The sequence below is a fragment of the Ziziphus jujuba genome, chromosome 3 (genome assembly GCF_031755915.1).
Source record: "Ziziphus jujuba cultivar Dongzao chromosome 3, ASM3175591v1".
NCBI classification, from domain to species: Eukaryota; Viridiplantae; Streptophyta; class Magnoliopsida; order Rosales; family Rhamnaceae; genus Ziziphus; species Ziziphus jujuba.
This window is the reverse complement of record NC_083381.1, coordinates 8,441,188-8,456,766: the sequence shown is the minus strand read 5'-3', so window position 1 is coordinate 8,456,766 and position 15,579 is coordinate 8,441,188. Positions and strand designations below refer to the sequence as shown.

At 31.4% G+C, this 15,579-nt stretch overlaps 1 pseudogene; it reads left to right on the top strand.

Annotated features, from left to right (window-relative positions):
- Nucleotides 1-7,188: 7,188 nt before the first annotated feature.
- Nucleotides 7,189-8,083, top strand: LOC132803082 (pentatricopeptide repeat-containing protein At3g18970-like; annotated as a pseudogene).
- The last annotated feature ends 7,496 nt before the right edge of the window (nt 8,084-15,579 follow it).

The window sequence follows — 15,579 nt, the reverse complement described above, 5'->3', positions numbered from 1 at the left end:
TAATAATCCAGAGGGATAGAAAGGAGAGTTCCTACTTGATTACAGCAACGAAAGGAGGCAACAAAAAAATGCGTAGCCTGGCGATCAATCTGCTAAGTACCTGAATCTAGGGGCAACGAGTTTAAAAAATAAGAAAAACTAATGAGATGCTAATCATTCGGGTAAATGGTACCTATATTAATAAAAAAATATTTTGTATATAATAGTAATGATAATAACAAACAAATAAATAAATAGGAATTAAAAAATTAATGATGGCAATATTATTAGTGATAACAATAATAGTAAATGTAATTAAAGAAATTTAAAGACATATTTAAAAAATGATTTTCTCTTAGAAGCTTACTAATTCACTCAATTTGAAAAGTTTTCCCACTTAAAAATTATTTTCACAAAATCCATAATTTTGTATCCCCGAATATTTAAATATCGTTTTGGGAAATAGAGTAAAATAAAATACCATAAAATAAAATACCATAAATTAAAATAAAATAAAAATTAAATGAAATATAATATCATTTAAACAAATATCCCAAAAATATTATTTTAAAATAAGTACAATTAAGATGAAAATGTTAATATAATATATTAAATATTATATTTAAAATAATTAAATAAATTAATAATGATTAATTAAATTATTAAAAATATAAATTAAACAATTATATTAAAAACATTTTAAAACACATACCAGGTGTATACTTGATACATCACATTATATATCGAGTGATACTACGTGGCACTCGGCGTCCCAAATACCCTATGATAAAAATAGATAGGAAGAGATTCTTGCAATTGGATACTTTGGCGTCCCAAGGGGCCGATGCTAATAACTTACCATCCTATTGCTAAGACGAGGGTGATTAATGCTAACAATGCAGAATACCTGTCAATCCTTTAACCGCTTTGAAAACACCTTGGCGTTATGAGAGTGGTTATCATTATATATGAACCATCCCCTATTCCATAGCCGGATGGTATGGGATTGAATAGTAGGTAGTGTGCTAGTGACTTTTGTATCTGCCCACACTAGTCATCACAGTACGAGAATCACAAATTGCATCTTACCTATTAAAGATTAGGCTGATGATGCTCAGAATCTTGCCGGAGACACCCAACCAACTTAATGCTCCCCGATCTCATAAACTAGCTCAAATTATGCCAAATGGACCTCAGATTTGGGTTTAAGATGGTAAAAAATGGTGGAATAAGGTAGTGTCACCATCGTAGGAAAAAGCCTTCGATTTTGTCATTAGGCTATCCATTGGCCCTAAACTTTTGGGGGTAAGTCAATGTTTGGGTGCTTAAGAGGGTGGTTGTGGCGATGAGGAAGGATGGTGACCGAAAATTGGTGAAATCGACTTGGAAAGCCAACAGTTGCTGCCGTTGAAAATTGCTCAATCTCGATGCACCGTCGATGATCACGCTATGATTTGTGGCTAGCTGGGTTGGGTTCGAGGTGGGCTTCATGGTAGGGCAACACGTTCAACAAGGAGGTGGCTGAAGATGGGTGTTTCAAGGGTTGTCGATCCTCCCTCTCTCTCTCTCTCTCTCTCTCTCCCCCCCCCCCCCCCCCCCCCCTTTTTCTCCCTTTTTGCACATGACCAAGTTACCCTATAAAGACCTTTCTTGGTGCCAATATGCACTCATGGGAGTGGTTCTCATGCTAACACATGGCATGCATCAGCTAGTTCCTTTAATTCCATATTTTACACATGTTGTCCAAAAATACCATATAACAAGTTGAACTTCAGCCAAAACTTTCCAACTATTTTCCAGCCACCACCAATCGAGTTGAGCCTAATGAAGGTTAGTAACGTGTTCTTCGTCTCTTTAGCTTTCTATTGATATCTATTTGCGAATTATGGTGGTGTATTTCAAAAATTGCTATTTTTGAGTAAATTATTGTAATAAATGTGAAAATTTGAAAAAATTGAGTTAGATTATGTGTATATGTTTATGTACACATATGCATGTGTATGTTTGTAAATATATACATTTCGTATGTGTGTGTGTGTGTGTGTGTGTGTGTGTGTGTGTGTTTGTACACTGTTGATATGTGTTTGGTTGATATATATACATTTTGTGAATATGTAAATATGTGCATACATTTATTTATTGGGATATTGGCTGCCAAACACCTTAAACTTTATCAAGGTTGATACATTGCACACTAAACTTTTTTTTCTAGCATTTTGCACATCAAACTTCCTTTTTGCTTACACCATTGGTTCTTCTATTAAAAATGCGTAATGGAATGACCAGGTGCCTCGTACGTGCTCATCAAACGAGGGTAGATCAGGTAATTTTATAACTTTTAAGCTCTGTTTGGAACTTAAGAAATGTGGAGGAAAAAAATTGAGGGGAAAAAAAGGGCCGAAAAAAAGCTTCCATCCATTGCTAAAATGGAGTTTTTCTTTCCTAAAATATCAGCTAGAGAGAGAGAGAGAGAGGAAATAGACAAAGAGAGTTACAAAGAAAGAGAGAGTACAAAAAAAAAAAAAAAAAAAAGAACAGAGGCAGAGAAAAAGGAGAGGAAAAAAGATAAACAGAGAGATTTACGGAGAAAAAGAGAGTACATAAAAAAAAGGATAGAAAAAGAGAAGAGAAGAGAGAGAGAAAGAATACACAAAAAGAAGAGAAGAGAGAGAGAGAGAGACATAGAGAGTTATAGAGAAAGAGAGAGTACGACAAAAAAAAAGAAGCAGAAAAAAAAGGATAGAGATAGAGAAAGTGGAGAAAGAGAGAGAGAACTTCATTCCATCACAACTTTGAGATAAGGTTTGGAAGAAGAAGAAAAAAAAGAAAAAGAAAGGTTTTGGCTTTGAAAGAGCACATGGAGAGTGAAAAAGGTGAGGAATGAAAGAGAATAGGTATGTATGTGGAAGGAAGCAGAAGAAGAAGAAGGAGAAAGGATTTCGATGAATAAATTCCTCGAATGAAATCCTAATTTCTAAATTGAGAACAATGAAATTACTTGATCTATCCTCATTTGATAAGCACGTGCGAGGCACCTGATCATTCCGTTATGTATTTTTGCAGAAGAACCAACGGTGCAAGCAAAAAGGAGGTTTGGGGTACATAATGCCAGGAAAAAAAATTTAGGATGCAATGTGTCAACCTCAATAAAGTTCAGGCTACTTGGCTGTCAATATTCATTATTTATTTGTTGAAAGAATGTGTATATGTATTTGAACAAATGTGTGTGAATATATAAATATATATGTATATATATATCTACACACATATTTATGAATATATTTATATATGCATATATATATATATATATATACCTACTTGTGTATATATGTAGGTGTAAATATTTATGTATACATTTATGAATATATTTATATATGTGTATATATGTAGGTGTAAATATTTATGTATACATTTATGAATATATTTATATATGCATATATATATATATATATATATATATATATATATATATATATATGCCTACTTGTGTATATATGTAGGTGCAAATATTTATGTATATATATATATATGTGAGTGTGTATATAATTGCCAAAAGGTTGCACATTTGTGTATGTGCGTGTGAATGTATATTTTGAATTATTTAACATTTTAGAAAGTATTACATATGTTTCAAAAATTAAGAAAATTGGTATTTAATTTTATTATGCCATTTTACATGATTTTAAATATATTTGTTGTATAATATTCATTATATGGTTTGAAAAAGTTAATTGTGTGTGTATATATATATATATATTCTTTTTTATTGAAATTATTTTTACATTTATTTTGTATAATAAAATATGTTTATGTGAAATTAAATTATATGTGAATTTTATATGACTTAATATAATCTTTGCATAAATAAGTTTCAATGATTTAAGGAAAAAAATAATTTTTAGTATATAAAATATATTATGTATTAGGATAATCGAGAAATCTAATTATTGTGGAGGAAACTAATTTTATGAAATTGTTAGATTTATTTTGATGGTTTAAAAGAGATATGGAATTTTATCGATTTAGAAAAATATACAAACTCAATTGCACCATACAATACTGATGTTCTATACTATATTGTTGATTAGTGCTCAAGTTTGTATGGTTGTTCTGTAGGATGCCATGGACCTGAGGGTAGGCAGATATAATGCATGGTGAGCATCAGCTACCCCCTACCCCCCCTTCTTTTCATGGCCAGGATGATTGTTGATAGGATTGCGCTGTTGGAACACCAAGGCAATCGTTTGCAGGTTCTCTCTTTAACTTCCTCGTCAGAGTTGTAATTAGGACTCTGGGTACTGCCTGCCACCACTGGTTTATAGTGTGGTGCGTAAGGTTATTATGGTTTAGATGCACCACACAGTACTGGTATTCTATATGTATCTGTTGTTAGCGCATAAATATATAGGGTCTTCCTTTGGGAGCCATGGATCTGAGGGTTGGCAGATATAATATATAGTGAGTATCAGTCGTCCCCCTCTATGGCCAGGATAACTACTGTTAGTAACGGTGCTGTTGGGACACGAAGGCGACCGTTTGCAGGCTCTCTCTTTAACCTCCTTGTTAGGTAATAGTCGAGACGTCGGATACTGTCTGGCACCACTGGTATATCGTATGGTGCATTAAGTATATTTTTCATATACACGTGTATATATATATAGATTTACTAAGTTATGTTTGTATATTCCACACCGTATGGGGGCAACGATCCAATTCGGTCTATAAATAGCTTAGCCTCGTAACTATATTGCATATGTGTCTAGGTGATCGAGCGACCATTTTAGGCAACCACCCTAGGCTGTATTAGTAGCAGGATACCAATGACAATTGATATCATGGATCGCGTAACTTGTTATGTGGTATCATATGTCCCTCAAGTACGAGTGTACATATTTCGTGGTGTATTTGTGAATTTTAAGATTTTATTTTACTTTATGGTATCTTATCTATTCATAATTTGATTTTCTATTGTTACCTTTATTTGCCATTATTGTTATTATTATTATTAATATTATTGTTGTTATTGGTATTGTTATTATTATTATTATTGTTAATTATTGTTTATTTATTATTATTGTTATCATTATTATTATTATTATTACTATTCTTATTAATATTATTGATATTGTTATTGTTATTACTATTTATTATGATTTTTTATTTATTATTTTTATTATTTGTTATTATTATTATTATCGTTATTATTATTGTTGTTACTATTTTTATTAATGTTATTTACCATTAAAATTGTCATCAATTATCACCGTAGTTGTTGTTATTAATTAATGTGATTATTATTATTGTTACTAATATTGTTATTATTATTATTACTATTATGATTATTATTATCATCATTATTATTGATATCGTTATTGTTATTATTATTATTATTATTATTATTATTGTATTTGTTATTATTATTTATTATGATTATTTTTATTGTCACTATTTTTATTATTTTTATTTATCATTGATACTGTTGATTATTATTATTATTGTTATTAATATTATTACTATTATTATTATTGTTTTTAGTATTTATTTATTCATTATTGCTATCATTATTACTACTTGTTTTGATTATTATCATTACTAATATTATTATTATCATTATTAGTTTTATTGTTATTATCATTTATTACTGTTATTATTATTATTATTATTATTATCATACGGTAGCTTTCGAGCCAATATCACATCATATAGGCAAGAACAATAGCTATCGGACAAGTATAATAGCTCTTGGGTAAGTAGTAGCCTTTGAGCAGGTATGATGGCCGTTGGGCAGGTATGGTTATGTGATAGCCCTTAGGCAAGTGGTAGCCTTCGGGTAGTTATGGTAGTCGTAGGGCAGGTACGGCTATATAGTAGCCCTTAGACAAGTTGTACTAATACTATTATTATTATTACTATCATTAATACAATAATAATTATTATTGTTATTGTGGTATATAGAACTTTACTTAGGGCGTGTTTGTTTCACCGGATTGGACAGGATTGTGTCCCAATCCGATGTTTGGTAGGAGCAAATGAAGAAACGGATAACTTAGCCGCTACAGTAAAATAATCCCCCGAGAGGAGGATTAAGCTAACCCGTCCTTCCCCCTGGGTCAAGTTTCTGTCCGGAGCTCATCGAAGGCTTTGCTGGTGTCTCTCACGTGCCTCTGCCCAGATCAAGCTCGTGGTAGTGTTCTTCTTCTTGCATCTATGAGTTTGCCTTCTTCTTTCTCTTCTCATTGTTTGTCTGCTTCTTCTTCTTCATGTTTCAGTTTATTTCTTTTTTATTAGATCTGCCCATATTCCTCTTTTTTGATCTGCCAGAAAAGACTTTTTCTTCTTCTTCTTCTTTGTTCTCGTTCTTCTTCTTCATCATCTACATTGTTCTTCTTCTTCTTCGTTTTTCATTTATTTCCTTCGGGCCATATGTTTCTTCTTCGTTTGTCTTGTTCTTTGATCTGGCAATTTGTTTTTTTTTTTGCAATTTTATTTTCGATCTTGTAGTACAAATCTGTAGGAAAAAATGTCTTTTTCTTCGTTCTTCTCCTTCGATCTAGCATGCCATTTTATTTCTTCTTCTTCTTCAATCTGGTAGGACAAATCTGTAGAAAAAATTTCTTCTTCTCCTTCAATCTGGCATTGTTTTTTTTTTTTTGGCCATTTTATTTCTTCTTCTTCTTCAATCTGGGAGTACAAATCTGTAGAAAAAATTTCTTATTCTTCTTTTTCTTCTTCGTTCTCTGTTCTCCTTCGATCTGGCATTGGTTTTTTTTTTTTTGACCATTTTATTTCTTCTTTTTTTTAAAGAAAAATGGAAAATCAATCACAAAAATGCACAAATAATATTGATTTTGCTATTCATGCAGCTTAGCCTATGATTAACTTTATAAATTATTGGAGTAATACCCAGTTCGATTAAATTGGCCTTGATTAGCTGTATAATTTTTCAATCAGCAATTGCTTATAACTTTTTCCTTCTTTATTTTGTTGAGTATTTAGCTTATACTTTTACAGATTTAATTAATTTGATAAGCCAAAGTTGTCACTTTTTGTCTTATGGCTGCGAGGTGTGAGAGGAGAGAACGGTTGCCAAAGACCATATTTTATAGTTTTATATGCATTTTTACAACTCTCTGAAAACATTCAAGAGAGCTCAGCAACCCTCTGCTGTTATGGGCTGTTCTTCTCCAACTCTGTTTTACTTCCTGTCACATGCACTCTCTACCAAGACTCAGAGCACTTGCTCTCTTACACCAGAAACGAACATCCAATTCCCAGGTCAAACAAATCCACGCCCAGTTGATCATCAATGGCCTCAATTCACCTTCCATTTTGGCAAAACTAATCCAGCAATACTGCACCCTACCAGACCCACAAAGCATCCAAAACTATGCCTATTCAGTTTTCAAACACTTTGACAAACCAAACCTGTTTCTCTTCAACACTTTGATAAGATGATTGTTGGAAGATGATTGTGGAGTGAAACCAACGGATACTACTATGGTTTGCATTCTTTCCGCAGCTTCTCATTTGGGTGTATTGGAAACTGGTGCTTGTGTTCATGGTTATATTGAGAAGACGATTCCTTTTCCAGAAAATGATGTGTTTATTAGCACGGGTCTTATCGATATGTACTTAAAATGTGGATGTCTTGACAGTGCTTTAACCATTTTTATGAGAATGGAAGAGAAAAATGTCTTAACTTGGACAGCAATGGCAACCGGTCTTGCCATTCATGGAAAAGGAAAAGAAGCTTTGAAGCTTTTCAATGAAATGGATGCTTATGGAGTAAAACCCAATTCAGTGACTTTCACCAGTTTGCTTTCGGCTTGTTGCCATGGTGGACTTGTTGAAGAAGGCCTCCATTTTTTTTTTTGCCATTTTATTTCTTCTTCTTCTTCAATCTGCTAATACATATTTGTAGAAAAAATTTCTCCTTCTTCATTCTTCATCTTCGTCCTTCTTCTTCTCCTTCCATCTGCCATTGTTTTTTTTCTGCAATTTTATTTCTTCTTCCATATGTACAATGCTTAGTGTATAGTCATGTCAAGTTTATACATTTGTTAATGTTGGACTTGTCCTTCTATGTGTAGACTGTGAATGCTGATTCTGTATTGGAGTTGAGTGAACTTGGAAATCAATTAGCCAACAAAAGCCGTTATCTAAAGTTGAGGTATGCAGCTATCTACCTACAGATATGATTGTCAATGTATTTCTAACATATTTTTCTTTCTCTTTTTAACATTCATTGATTAGACTGTTCTGTTTTTTTTTTTATGTTATTAGTTGACTGCAATTTATCCTTTGAATGCATTGCTTTTTAATTTAATATGGAAAATAAAAATAAGTGTAGCCACATCATGCTAGAGAAACAGAGAAAGATAAAATTAGATCTAGAAAACTTAATTTCAAAATTAATTATGGACACAAAATAGAAACCAGACAACATTTTCACGTATGAGTATTTAAAGGTGTTGTTTGTTTATTAAATTATTTCTAGTATACATACATATATATTTTTATATTTTATTATCAAAGTGCTGCCAATTGTAGAATTAGTTGTAGTAAGGTGGGAGGAATAAGGTAGTACTTTTAGAAGTGTGAGACGTTGTTAGATTTTCCGTAGGAGGGTCCGATAGGGTTTCTCCTAGGATCAGGGCTTATCTAAAGTTCAGGAAAGGAAACTTGGAGGGGTTCTAACATTAATGCATTGAACCGAGTCATCAACAGGGCAGCTCAAAATCTATGATTCATCATATTCAATTAACTTCCACTTGCATTCTAAGCGTCCTACAAAGTAACTAAAACCATCGACAAGGTAGCCTAATCATCTGTATAGTTTTTGGTTAATAAGTGGGAGAGAATTATTCCAATAGGCAAATACCAAAACATCCTAGGCAATTTCATGAAATAGGTAAATACCAAAACATCCTATCCACTATGCCAATATTATATAGACACCTATAAACTGGATAAAATGATATCTTATGATAGGTAAAAGCCTAAAACTCCAGTTATTATATCAAGACATATTACACTGGTACGCATAATGTAGACAAAATAAGTCTCACAACAGATGAGTACCTAAAATCTCACACAATTATATCAACTTTGCACAAAACCTCTTCAGGGAAAGCCAAAGATATATAATTTTGATCATAGGTATTTTAAACCAAAATTTTGGAATGGATATTAAAAAAAAAAAATAAATTAAAAAAATAAGAAGTAAAATAAATAAATAAACAAATAAGGAAATAATAATAAATAAAGAATTAATTTTTTTTCTTTTTTTTAATAAATGGTTGTCGACATAACCACATCAATTTTTAAATAATAAAAAATAGGTCCACTGATATCATCATGCCGAGGTCAACAATCATCATGTTGATGTCAGCACCAACGACACGTCGACTGACAACATGCTAACGTTAGCACGATTATGTTAGCATTGCCAAATGACATGTTGTTTGGGTTATCTTCCAAAGCCATCTGGGTTTGCGGGTTAATCTGGTTCTAAGAAAATGGTTTGAGCGACCTGGTTTTGACCCACTGAAAAAACAGCCCCTTCGATCGTCGTTTTCAGCCATTCCAATTGGATCCAATTGTCCGTTGGTGGGCAAGCAGAATCCAGGTCCAATTTTTATTAATATCAACCCAAAACCAAAGAACAAACAAGTTGGTATACCCACAGATTTTTAATGGCTTTCATAGTTTTGCTTTGTTTCAGACAAAAATAAGGGCTTAAAAATATTCCATTCCATACAAAAATACCATTTAAAAATAATTAGGTCATGGCTTTATCAAAAATACATTTTCATGAAAAAGTTCCAAAACAAATTTATTTCAAGGAACATAATTTCCATTATATGTATATTTAAATCAGAGAAAGGAAAAATAAAATAAAAAAAGAACATATATATGATCCAGATCAATGGCTGACGATACATATATAGTCAACAAAATAAAGAGATCATAGAACTTTATTATGTGTGTGGCTCTAATACCAATTGTTGGAGAAAATATAATAATAAATATGGATCAAATACACATAATTAATTTCAATTTTAACAGATTGATTGTTGAACCATTAACCTCCAAATGCAGTTATTGATAAACTTAATCTGCAATTTGCAAAGTAGAAAACACATAATAGCAGTACCTATAATGGACACACTGCTCTCTAACCCCTCTATTATATATCTGAAGTGATCTCTCAAAATCCTAAAGAAATATGGCATGTGTATTTTCTCACTTATTTGCCCTATCAATAAAACCTAAGCCTTTAAAAACTGAAGTCACGTGGAAGTCACATGACTTACTCATTACTTTAACTCACACTAAAGTAATAATTTCATAATATATATTATAATAATAATAATAATAATAGTAATATGGATAAGTCAAATGGATCTCTAAAGAGAGTTGATTCTCCAATCCAATAGATCAATTGGAGTATTATAGAAAGTATGTGCTTAAGGACCCTACTACATAAGTTAGTAAATGAGTCAGGCCCACTAATGGCACAAGTGAGCCTGTAAGTGAGTTATTGATTACGCCAAGTTCACACAATATTTATATATATCTAACATTTTAAAAACAAATTTTTGGTCTTAGTGTAATAGTATGTTAAAACCGAGAGAATTCCAACTTTTCTCTTAAATTTCTTGTTGGATCTTCCAAATTTTTCTTTGGAGAAAGTGTATTAATTTTAGAAGTTTAATGCTAGTTTTGTATTAATGTTGCTTGTCACGTTTAAAACCGTATTATAGTTTTGTGAATTCTTCAAATCGAGAGTGTAATGGTTTTTAAATTTTATATTTATTTATTTTTCTATGATGTTAGTTGGTTTTTCTTTTGTAAACCACATTTCAGCTTTAATGTTGTTTGTTGATTGGAATTTGTTTGATTTCTCAAAAGAAAAATTATTTGTTTTTATAAGGTTACACCATAAAGCTTGACCTTGTATTTTCAAGTTTTTTCTTTTGGTCTATTCAAGTTTAAGATGTTTGTTTTGCCTAATGTTATAAGTAAATTTTTATAGGGTTGAATTTTACTTGGTATATTGTTCTTAATTCTAGTTTTGGATTAATATTTTTGGTCAAATCGAGAAGTGGTCTAAGTTTTTTTTTAATGATTATTTTACTTGTACTTTGGTTTACTTGTCAAGGTGATGTACGTTGAGTTGAATTTAAGTATTATAAATGTTTTATGCTAGTTTGTTGTAAATTTTTCAAACGAACTTTTTATAATAGCCCGACCTTAGAAAACACTCCGACTTTGAATTTTTGACCAAGTTTGATTAGAGTTGATTGGCTTGACCAAGTGGGTACAAAAGTTGGCTTTTTGTTATAAGAGAAATTTCACTTTGACCGAGGCATCATGGCAAAGTACACATCGACTTGAGTTCATAAACTAGTATAGCATGCCAAAATCAGAGTTGAGATCAGAAAGTTATGGTCAAATCAAAGTACGATTTGAACTCATTGAGCGGGGTCAAGGTTGAATTTTTTTATCTGTATAAATTATGGCTTTGACTTCTATACTATCATATAGTGTTTATTGATACGAGTCCCTAGACTAGCGGCATGCTTCATTTAGACTTACGGTTGAAAAGTTATGGATCTGTAAAGTTGTGTTTATTTTTCTAAGACTGACTTTGTCTAGTTGTTTTTATCAAAAAACATATAAAGGAATATTTAAAAGGATTTCTAACAAGTGCCACATGTCACTAATTGGTTACGTGCCACATGTCATAGCCTAAGAGGGTCACTTGTCATCTTAATTTTCATTTTCTTTTTCTTTCTTTTTCTCTCTGTTCTTCCCCTCATGCACAAAAAAAGGCTATCTCTCTCTCCCTCCCTCCCTCCCTCTGGGGTTGGCTGAAATCGACTATGTTTTAACCATAAAATGGGGTATTTTCCATCTACTTGATAATTTTCGAAATTAATACTTCAATAAATCCTTATACACCATTAGTATCTAAAATATACAAGAATAGCAAAAGAAAACATCCTTAGATGGTCTAATTTTGTCAAACCTAAAGTACCCTTGTACTTAAAATTGATTTTTTAAAAATATTTAACCAAATTATGCAATCAATATATCAAAATAAAGCTTAAAAGATGTAGGGTAAGTATCTACCTTCATATAAAATTAATGGTGGTCGAAGGTTGCACGAAAATTGAAGAGAAAGTGTTGCTAAAACTTCATCTTTTTGTTAGGAAAAATTGGAGACAATTTTGAGCTTGGAGTGTACCAAAAGTAAGCTCAAAAGATTAAAAATATGTGAAAAGCACCCAAATTTTGGAGATCGAAAAATGGAATCCATTAACTTTCCTGCAAGAATTTGGCAGCTAGCTAGTTAGACTTTGTTAAAATATTCCTCGCCACGCAAGCTTTCCAATACCATAAATAACAAAGAAAACAGAGGCTAGTAAAGTAAGTTATGAGCTTTTGAAATTGTGGGTTTTAGAAGAAAAAACATATAGAGAGAGACAACAATGATGGTTGCCATTTTGGGGTACAAAGAGGAAGAAGATGACCCAATTTAACCTAATTTTTGTGCTCCATAATTATAAAAATGCCACAAACTTGTTTTGACCATAACTTTCAAGCTATAGCTTCGATTTCGATGTTTCACATGTCTAAGAACTCATATGTACGAGCTCTACGCAATGATATAAGAGGTAAAACCAAATTCCATCACTAAAAGAAAAAAAAAACTGTCATACTTAAATTTTGATCGAATTTGCTCAACCTTGGTTAAATCGCTCAAATATTTAAATTTATGGTGTTTTCTCCGAATAGGTCGTTACATGATATGTTCTACTGGCTTTTATATACTTTACAATCAAATCTTGATGCCATATATAGCTTTATGCACATTAACTTTGGAGAATAATTTTAAAATTAATTGTATATTTATGTCACTTAATTTTAGCCAATATAATTTTTTTATGCCACATAAAAAGAATCCACACTCATTATAAGAATCACAATGAAAGAAGATGCAATTAATGCATCGTACAAAATAAATACCGATATTTCACATAGCGTCGCCCAATATAGTGTCATAAAACTATGAAACAAAAAACAACGCTTTGAAAGTATTGCCTCGCTGAAAATCTCCAAAAAATCAATTTTTTTTTTTTAAAAAGCATCGCTAGATCTATAACCAACACTTTTTTAAAAAAGCATCGCTAATGTTCAAGAATATCCGACTTTAAAAAAGCGTCACTAAAAAGTCTAAAAAAAGAGGAGAGAAAAGTCGAGGCTTTTAAGGAAAAGTGTCGGCTATTGTTTAAGTTTTTAGCGACACTTTCCCTAAAGCATCGGCTTTTGTTTAGATATTGCTTTTTTTGTTTTTTTAGGGCAAAGCGTCAGTTATTAATTAAGTTTTTAGCGATGCTTTTCTAAATAGCATCAGATTTTTTTTAGACTTTTAGCGACGTTTTTTAAAAAAGCATTGCTAAATATTTATATAATAGTCGACACTTTCCTTGAAAGAGTCACTAAAAATGTAATAAATAAAAAGCATATGCTTTTCTCACCTTTGGTGACATGTTTACATAAAATTCTCGCCTTTTATCTTTTTTTTTTCTTGGTTTGAATATTGTTTTAATTTTGTCAAAATTAAATTGTTTTTAAAAGATAGCTTCGTGCAAAATAATTAAAAGACAACAAAATTAAAATAAATATTTGTGTACAAAATAATATTTTGAATAAATTAAATATTAACTCATGTGCTATTTTTATAATTTGGTCAACTATTTTATATACACAAACACAAGCAATTAAACTACCATGCATCATACTCATTGCGATGAAAGGTTTGAGATCATAATTGATACCCATTTAGCTCTAAATTGGTTGGCATACTCTTGTGACCAAATGAAACTCTCATACTGCACACAAAAAATTATATTAAAAAATTATTAACACATATACAAAATAATTAAATATTAATTATTATAAAATAATTTAGTAAATGAAAATGTTAAAATTACCGTTGTTTTTAAGTTTTGGCATTGTACGTTTCTCCTAACAATGGAAAACACATAATAAGAAATGAATAAAAAATTAATTAAAACAATAATAACTAATATAATTACTTAAACATAAGTTAATGAACCTACTTACCAATTTATTTAGTAGATGGCATGTTTTTTATCCATATCCCCTCGCAGTTATTACGAACATAACCATTCTAACATTCATCTTCATTATCAGTTTCAACCACACTTGGCAACTGTATCATAAAGGATTATTAGCCATCGTAGTATCGCCAAGAACATCTTCTTCAACAAAAGTACCATGTTGAGGTGGAGTTAAAACTACAGACCATCTCAAATCAAGTTGATCCTCGACATAAAATACTTGTTGAACTTATGAAGCCATAATGAATGGGTCAAATTTACATATAATTTTATTTAAGTTAACACATGTAAACCTCATCTCATCAACTTTCACACCACTACTGTCAACCCAATCACACTTGAATACAAGAATTCAAAACATAGTGCAATTGACATCCTAGATTTCTCTTTAAAACAGGATTATTGTCCTTAGCACTAGCAAAATGCTCACTTTTGACAATTACTTTCACACCACTATTCTGGATGATCGCTTATTATCCCTATCTAAAGTGTTTAATCAAACCCCTCTAATCTCGTATCCTTCATGCTTCGTTACCACCCATTGTAAACCATCTGCTATCCATCTTAATGTTTCGGAAACTGTGTGATTCGGTTAACTTCGCTCTTGTTCAATCTAGACAGTGGAAAAAAATATGAAAAATATTATTCACTAAACCTAAAGCTAAAACAATGATATTGAATGTTTATTTTTTCTGTACCGAAGCAAATCCAATCTCAAGCAAAATTGCAAACAAAATATCAACCAAAGCAAGATTAAGAAAATCCGCCGATTAAATTTGAAGAACAACCCATGACCCAAGCTTTTTTCACCTCCAACCCATGTAATACAGCAAACAGCAAGACAAACCCACCCAACTTGCTAAAACAAAGGAAGGAATAAACCTAGCTAACCTATGTTTAAAATGAAACAAAAACCCAAACCCACCACAGGTCATTGATGGTAACAAAGAAAGAAGAATCCCACCTAACAGACGGCAACAAAGGAAGAAGAAACCCACTTAACCGATGGCAACAAAGGAAGATGAACCCCAACTAACTGCGATGGTGACAAAGAGAAACCTAGCTTCCTGATGGCGACAATGGCAAAGGAAAGGTTAAAATCCAAAAACCAGTCTCTTCAACTCTTTCATAGAATGCTCTTGAAGCTAACATCTATTAGGGCTTGTACTTGATGTAGTTTTTTAAAAGAAAGGGGACTGAAAAATGTGACTAAATTTGGAGAGAATTTAATGTGTCAACAGATTAAAAGAAAAAGAATTCAAACAATAGGCGACGGTTTTACCATGAAAAGCGTAAGCCAAACATTTTCAAAATAAATAAACATATTATATTTTGATTAACTATGTACTAACTATCTTTCAAATTATTGAATTTAAAATTTTTAAATTTGTTTGCATTTTATTAATTTAAACAATAGATCTTTAAAATGAAACACAAATAAATTAAA